Here is a 7933-nt window from a genome sequence, read left to right on the forward strand (position 1 = left end):
CCTGTTAGATCAGCTGTTTGGTCCTTCCTGTTAGATCAGCTGTTTTCCTTCCTGTCAGATCAGCTGTTTGGTCCTTCCTGTTTGTCCTTCCTTAGATCAGCTGTTTGGTCCTTCCTGTTAGATCAGCTGTTTGGTCCTGTTCAGATTCCTGTTAGATCAGCTGTTTGGTCCTTCCTGTCAGATCAGCTGTTTGGTCCTTCCAGATCAGCTGTTTGGTCCTTCCTGTCAGATCAGCTGTTTGGTCCTTCCTGTCAGATCAGCTGTTTGGTCCTTCCTGTCAGATCAGATCAGCTGTTTGGTTCAGATCAGCTGTTTGGTCCTTCCTGTTAGATCAGCTGTTTGGTCCTTCCTGTCAGATCAGCTGTTTGGTCCTTCCTGTCAGATCAGCTGTTTGGTCCTTCCTGTTAGATCAGCTGTTTGGTCCTTCCTGTTAGATCAGCTGTTTGGTCCTTCCTGTCAGATCAGCTGTTTGGTCCTTCCTGTCAGATCAGCTGTTTGGTCCTTCCTGTTAGATCAGCTGTTTGGTCCTTCCTGTCAGATCAGCTGTTTGGTCCTTCCTGTTAGATCAGCTGTTTGGTCCTTCCTGTTAGATCAGCTGTTTGGTCCTTCCTGTCAGATCAGCTGTTTGGTCCTTCCTGTCAGATCAGCTGTTTGGTCCTTCCTGTTAGATCCTGTTTGGTCCTTCCTGTCAGATCAGATCAGCTGTTTGGTCCTTCCTCAGATCAGCTGTTTGGTCCTTCCTGTCAGATCAGCTGTTTGGTCCTTCCTGTCAGATCAGCTGTTTGGTCCTTCCTGTCAGATCAGCTGTTTGGTCCTTCCTGTCAGATCAGCTGTTTGGTCCTTCCTGTCAGATCAGCTGTTTGGTCCTTCCCTGTTAGATCAGCGGTTTGGCTGTTTGGTCCTTCCTGTCAGATCAGCTGTTTGGTCCTTCCTGTTAGATCAGCTGTTTGGTCCTTCCTGTTAGATCAGCTGTTTGGTCCTTCCTGTTAGATCAGCTGTTTGGTCCTTCCTGTTAGATCAGCTGTTTGGTCCTTCCTGTTAGATCAGCTGTTTGGTCCTTCCTGTTAGATCAGCTGTTTGGTCCTTCCTGTTAGATCAGCTGTTTGGTCCTTCCTGTTAGATCAGCTGTTTGGTCCTTCCTGTCAGATCAGCTGTTTGGTCCTTCCTGTTAGATCAGCTGTTTGGTCCTTCCTGTCAGATCAGCTGTTTGGTCCTTCCTGTCAGATCAGCTGTTTGGTCCTTCCTGTCAGATCAGCTGTTTGGTCCTTCCTGTCAGATCAGCTGTTTGGTCCTTCCTGTTAGATCAGCTGTTTGGTCCTTCCTGTCAGATCAGCTGTTTGGTCCTTCCTGTTAGATCAGCTGTTTGGTCCTTCCTGTTAGATCAGCTGTTTGGTCCTTCCTGTTAGATCAGCTGTTTGGTCCTTCCTGTTAGATCAGCTGTTTGGTCCTTCCTGTCAGATCAGGTCCTTCCTGTTAGATCAGCTGTTTGGTCCTTCCTGGTCCTTCCTGTCAGATCAGCTGTTTGGTCCTTCCTGTCAGATCAGATCAGCTGTTTGGTCCTTCCTGTTAGATCAGCTGTTTGGTCCTTCCTGTCAGATCAGCTGTTTGGTCCTTCCTGTTAGATCAGCTGTTTGGTCCTTCCTGTTAGATCAGCTGTTTGGTCCTTCCTGTTAGATCAGCTGTTTGGTCCTTCCTCAGATCAGCTGTTTGGTCCTTCCTGTTAGATCAGCTGTTTGGTCCTTCCTGTCAGATCAGCTGTTTGGTCCTTCCTGTCAGATCAGCTGTTTGGTCCTTCCTGTCAGATCATCAGCTGTTTGGTCCTTCCTGTCAGATCAGCTGTTTGGTCCTTCCTGTCAGATCAGCTGTTTGGTCCTTCCTGTTAGATCAGCTGTTTGGTCCTTCCTCAGATCAGCTGTTTAGATCCTTCCTGTTAGATCAGCTGTTTGGTCCTTCCTGTTAGATCAGCTGTTTGGTCCTTCCTGTTAGATCAGCTGTTTGGTCCTTCCTGTTAGATCAGCTGTTTGGTCCTTCCTGTCAGATCAGCTGTTTGGTCCTTCCTGTTAGATCAGCTGTTGGGTCCTTCCTGTCAGATCAGCTTCTATTTATGCCCATGCACTATCTATTGATATAATATTGTCTGATGTTGCTGTTTTCCAGGTTTGGCTCTTTGACATTGGATGGAGGAATGAGAAGTGTGGACCGTATCTGAGACCATGTGGCCCCTCGCTACACCCTACACCTTCACGCAACCTCCATACCCACCCTACACCTTCACGCAACCTCCATACCCACCCTACACCTTCACCCAACCTCCATACCCACCCTACACCTTCACGCAACCTCCATACCCACCCTACACCTTCACCCAACCTCCATACCCACCCTACACCCTCCCCCCTGACTCTCAACCCACCCTCACCCCTCGACTCACCCACCCTAAACCCTCCGCCCTGACTCTCAACCCTCACCCCTCGACTCACCCACCCTAAATCCCCACTTCAATCCACTATTTAGACCCTGACCCCCACTTCAATCCACTATCTAGACCCTGACCCCCACCTCAATCCACTATCTAGACCCTGACCTGACCCCCCCACTTCAATCCACTATCTAGACCCTGACCCCCACCTCAATCCACTATCTAGACCCTGACCCCTACCTGACCCCCACCTCAATCCACTATCCAGACCCTGACCCCCACCTCAATCCACTATCTAGACCCTGACCCCTACCTGACCCCCACCTCAATCCACTATCTAGACCCTGACCCCCACCCCCATCCACTATCTAGACCATGACCCCTACCTGACACCCACCCCCACTTCAATCCACTATCTAGACCCTGACCCCTACCTGACCCCCACCTCAATCCACTATCTATGCCCTGACCCCTAACTGACCCCACCAGTCTACACCCCTGACCCCTAACCTGACCCCACCAGTCTACAGTCTCGACACTGACCCCTACCTGACCCCACCAGTCTACAGTCTCGACCCTGACCCTACCTGACCCCACCAGTCTACAGTCTAGACCCCTGACCCCTAACTGACCCCACCAGTCTACAGTCTTGACCCCTGACCCCTAACCTGACCCCACCAGTCTACAGTCTTGACACTGACCCTGCCTGACCCCACCAGTCTACAGTCTCGACGCTGACCCCTCCTTGACCCCACCAGTCTACAGTCTAGACTCCCTGACCCCAATCTGACCCCACCAGTCTACAGACTAGAACCCTGACCCCAACCTGACCCCACCAGTCTACAGTCTAGACCCCTGACCCCAACCTGACCCCACCAGTCTACAGACTAGAACCCTGACCCCTAACTGATCCCACCAGTCTACAGTCTAGACCCCTGACCCCAACCTGACCCCGCCAGTCTACAGACTAGAAACCTGACCCCACCAGTCTACAGACTAGAACCCTGACTCCCTACCTGACCCCACCAGTCTAGACGATACAGAGAAAGGAGAATATTCCGTCATCTAGCCAGTGGTGTATAATTCCTGTGTATGTACATGTGTGCTTCATGCTGTAAATAGTCTGAGTCTGTAATGTGTATTATTATTAATGAGTTCTCTCTCTTCTGGCCTCTTCTCCAAGCTGGCAACTTCTGTTAGAGACTAAAGAGGGGAAATGTCCTTCAGGAATCAACGTTGTATTACCAGTTAGTAGTTCTTACTACTACACTGTCCCAAAACGCCTCCCTATTGCCTTTCTCGTGCTCTACCCATAGTGCACTACTTCTGACTCTCTGTGCTCTCTGTTGTTGCCTTTAGTTTAATTTAGTCTGCAGATCTTTTTTACTTCCTGTTTTGTTAACAGGGTATTATTTTACTTCCTGTTTTGTTAACAGGGTTATATTCATCCTCATCTCTGTTGCCCATCTGTTATAAATATTAAAATGGCTCACAGGCTCAGATTATAGTTGTTGCTCTTTTAAAATAAAATCCTAGTGTCCTTTAAATATGATTTCTTATTTGAAATAACCCATAAATGATTACTGTCTTTTGTTTGAACAAATTAAGTGAGCTTCCTCTCTGATTGGCTCACAGGCTCAGAGTTTCCTCTCTGATTGGCTCACAGGCTCAGAGTTTCCTCTCTGATTGGCTCACAGGCTCAGAGTTTCCTCTCTGATTGGCTCACAGGCTCAGAGTTTCCTCTCTGATTGGCTCACAGGCTCAGAGTTTCCTCTCTGATTGGCTCACAGGCTCAGAGTTTCCTCTCTGATTGGCTCACAGGCTGATTATGCAGTATGGGGTTTTGATTGTATGAACCAACAGGCTTAATGGTGCTGATGAGATGAATACAGGTGAATGATGGAGAAACCCCCATCTGTTGGAGCGCGATCACACAGAGATGAATACAGGTGAATGATGGAGAAACCCCCATCTGTTGGAGTGCGATCACACAGAGATGAATACAGGTGAATGATGGAGAAACCCCCATCTGTTGGAGCGCGATCACACAGAGATGAATACAGGTGAATGATGGAGAAACCCCCATCTGTTGGAGCGCGATCACACAGAGATGAATACAGGTGAATGATGGAGAAACCCCCATCTGTTGGAGCGCGATCACACAGAGATGAATACAGGTGAATGATGGAGAAACCCCCATCTGTTGGAGCGCGATCACACAGAGATGAATACAGGTGAATGATGGAGAAACCCCCATCTGTTGGAGCGCGATCACACAGAGATGAATACAGGTGAATGATGGAGAAACCCCCATCTGTTGGAGCGCGATCACACAGAGATGAATACAGGTGAATGATGGAGAAACCCCCGTCTGTTGGAGCGCGATCACACAGAGATGAATACAGGTGAATGATGGAGAAACCCCCATCTGTTGGAGCGCGATCACACAGAGATGAATACAGGTGAATGATGGAGAAACCCCCATCTGTTGGAGCGCGATCACACAGAGATGAATACAGGTGAATGATGGAGAAACCCCCATCTGAGAGAGGCAGAATGTTGTCTAGAGGAAGAGGAGAGAGGCAGAATGTTGTCTAGAGGGAGAGGAGAGAGGCAGAATGTTGTCTAGAGGGAGAGGAGAGAGGCAGAATGTTGTCTAGAGGGAGAGGAGAGAGGCAGAATGTTGTCTAGAGGAAGAGGAGAGAGGCAGAATGTTGTCTAGAGGAAGAGGAGAGAGGAAGAATGTTGTCTAGAGGGAGAGGAGAGAGGCAGAATGTTGTCTAGAGGGAGAGGAGAGAGGCATAATGTTGTCTAGAATGTTGTCTAGAGGGAGAGGAGAGAGGCAGAATGTTGTCTAGAGGGGAGAGGAGAGAGGCAGAATGTTGTCTAGAGGAAGAGGAGAGAGGCAGAATGTTGTCTAGAGGAAGAGGAGAGAGGCAGAATGTTGTCTAGAGGAAGAGGAGAGAGGCAGAATGTTGTCTTGAGGGAGAGGAGAGAGGCATAATGTTGTCTAGAATGTTGTCTAGAGGGAGAGGAGAGAGGCAGAATGTTGTCTAGAGGGAGAGGAGAGAGGCAGAATGTTGTCTAGAGGGAGAGAGAGAGGCAGAATGTTGTCTAGAGGAAGAGGAGAGAGGCAGAATGTTGTCTAGAGGGAGAGGAGAGAGGCAGAATGTTGTCTAGAGGAAGAGGAGAGAGGCAGAATGTTGTCTTGAGGGAGAGGAGAGAGGCAGAATGTTGTCTAGAGGGAGAGAGGAGAGAGGCATAATGTTGTCTAGAATGTTGTCTAGAGGGAGAGGAGAGAGGCAGAATGTTGTCTAGAGGGGGAGGAGAGAGGCAGAATGTTGTCTAGAGGAAGAGGAGAGAGGCAGAATGTTGTCTAGAGGAAGAGGAGAGAGGCAGAATGTTGTCTAGAGGAAGAGGAGAGAGGCAGAATGTTGTCTTGAGGGAGAGGAGAGAGGCATAATGTTGTCTAGAATGTTGTCTAGAGGGAGAGGAGAGAGGCAGAATGTTGTCTAGAGGGAGAGGAGAGAGGCAGAATGTTGTCTAGAGGGAGAGGAGAGAGGCAGAATGTTGTCTAGAGGAAGAGGAGAGAGGCAGAATGTTGTCTAGAGGGAGAGGAGAGAGGCAGAATGTTGTCTAGAGGGAGAGGAGAGAGGCAGAATGTTGTCTAGAGGAAGAGGAGAGAGGCAGAATGTTGTCTTGAGGGAGAGGAGAGAGGAAGAATGTTGTCTAGAGAGAGAGGAGAGAGGCAGAATGTTGTCTAGAGGGAGAGGAGAGAGGCATACTGTTGTCTAGAATGTTGTCTAGAGGGAGAGGAGAGAGGAAGAATGTTGTCTGGAGGGAGAGGAGAGAGGCAGAATGTTGTCTAGAGGGAGAGGAGAGAGGCAGAATGTTGTCTAGAGGAAGAGGAGAGAGGCAGAATGTTGTCTAGAGGAAGAGGAGAGAGGCAGAATGTTGTCTAGAGGGAGAGGAGAGAGGCAGAATGTTGTCTAGAGGGAGAGGAGAGAGGCAGAATGTTGTCTAGAGGGGAGAGGAGAGAGGCAGAATGTTGTCTAGAGGGAGAGGAGAGAGGCAGAATGTTGTCTAGAGGGAGAGGAGAGAGGAAGAATGTTGTCTAGAGGGAGAGGAGAGAGGCAGAATGTTGTCTAGAGGAAGAGGAGAGAGGCAGAATGTTGTCTAGAGGGAGAGGAGAGAGGCAGAATGTTGTCTAGAGGGAGAGGAGAGAGGCAGAATGTTGTCTAGAGGAAGAGGAGAGAGGCAGAATGTTGTCTTGAGGGAGAGGAGAGAGGAAGAATGTTGTCTAGAGAGAGAGGAGAGAGGCAGAATGTTGTCTAGAGGGAGAGGAGAGAGGCATACTGTTGTCTAGAATGTTGTCTAGAGGGAGAGGAGAGAGGAAGAATGTTGTCTGGAGGGAGAGGAGAGAGGCAGAATGTTGTCTAGAGTGAGAGGAGAGAGGCAGAATGTTGTCTAGAGGAAGAGGAGAGAGGCAGAATGTTGTCTAGAGGAAGAGGAGAGAGGCAGAATGTTGTCTAGAGGGAGAGGAGAGAGGCAGAATGTTGTCTGGAGGGAGAGGAGAGAGGCAGAATGTTGTCTAGAGGGAGAGGAGAGAGGCAGAATGTTGTCTAGAGGGAGAGGAGAGAGGCAGAATGTTGTCTAGAATGTTGTCTAGAGGGAGAGGGGAGAGGCAGAATGTTGTCTAGAGGGAGAGGAGAGAGGCAGAATGTTGTCTAGAGGGAGAGGAGAGAGGCAGAATGTTGTCTAGAGGGAGAGGAGAGAGGCAGAATGTTGTCTAGAGGAAGAGGAGAGAGGCAGAATGTTGTCTAGAGGGAGAGGAGAGAGGCAGAATGTTGTCTAGAGGGAGAGGAGAGAGGCAGAATGTTGTCTAGAGGGGAGAGGAGAGAGGCAGAATGTTGTCTAGAGGGAGAGGAGAGAGGCAGAATGTTGTCTAGAATGTTGTCTAGAGGGAGAGGAGAGAGGCAGAATGTTGTCTAGAGGGAGAGGAGAGAGGCAGAATGTTGTCTAGAGGGAGAGGAGAGAGGCAGAATGTTGTCTAGAGGAAGAGGAGAGAGGCAGAATGTTGTCTTGAGGGAGAGGAGAGAGGAAGAATGTTGTCTAGAGAGAGAGGAGAGAGGCAGAATGTTGTCTAGAGGGAGAGGAGAGAGGCATACTGTTGTCTAGAATGTTGTCTAGAGGGAGAGGAGAGAGGAAGAATGTTGTCTGAGGGAGAGGAGAGAGGCAGAATGTTGTCTAGAGTGAGAGGAGAGAGGCAGAATGTTGTCTAGAGGAAGAGGAGAGAGGCAGAATGTTGTCTAGAGGAAGAGGAGAGAGGCAGAATGTTGTCTAGAGGGAGAGGAGAGAGGCAGAATGTTGTCTAGAGGGAGAGGAGAGAGGCAGAATGTTGTCTAGAGGGAGAGGAGAGAGGCAGAATGTTGTCTAGAGGAGAGGAGAGAGGCAGAATGTTGTCTAGAATGTTGTCTAGAGGGAGAGGAGAGAGGCAGAATGTTGTCTAGAGGG

The 7933-nt window shown here is 49.3% G+C and overlaps 1 long non-coding RNA gene across 1 annotated transcript; it reads left to right on the forward strand.

The window, feature by feature from the left end:
- The first annotated feature begins 3736 nt into the window (after positions 1-3736).
- Positions 3737-5232, forward strand: LOC127917270 (uncharacterized). Its single transcript, XR_008097110.1, has 3 exons — positions 3737-4368; positions 4426-4767; positions 4825-5232. It is a non-coding gene; the product is annotated as an uncharacterized LOC127917270 (long non-coding RNA).
- Positions 5233-7933: the final 2701 nt, after the last annotated feature.

The sequence above is a fragment of the Oncorhynchus keta genome, unplaced genomic scaffold (assembly GCF_023373465.1).
Source record: "Oncorhynchus keta strain PuntledgeMale-10-30-2019 unplaced genomic scaffold, Oket_V2 Un_contig_11244_pilon_pilon, whole genome shotgun sequence".
NCBI lineage: Eukaryota > Metazoa > Chordata > Actinopteri > Salmoniformes > Salmonidae > Oncorhynchus > Oncorhynchus keta.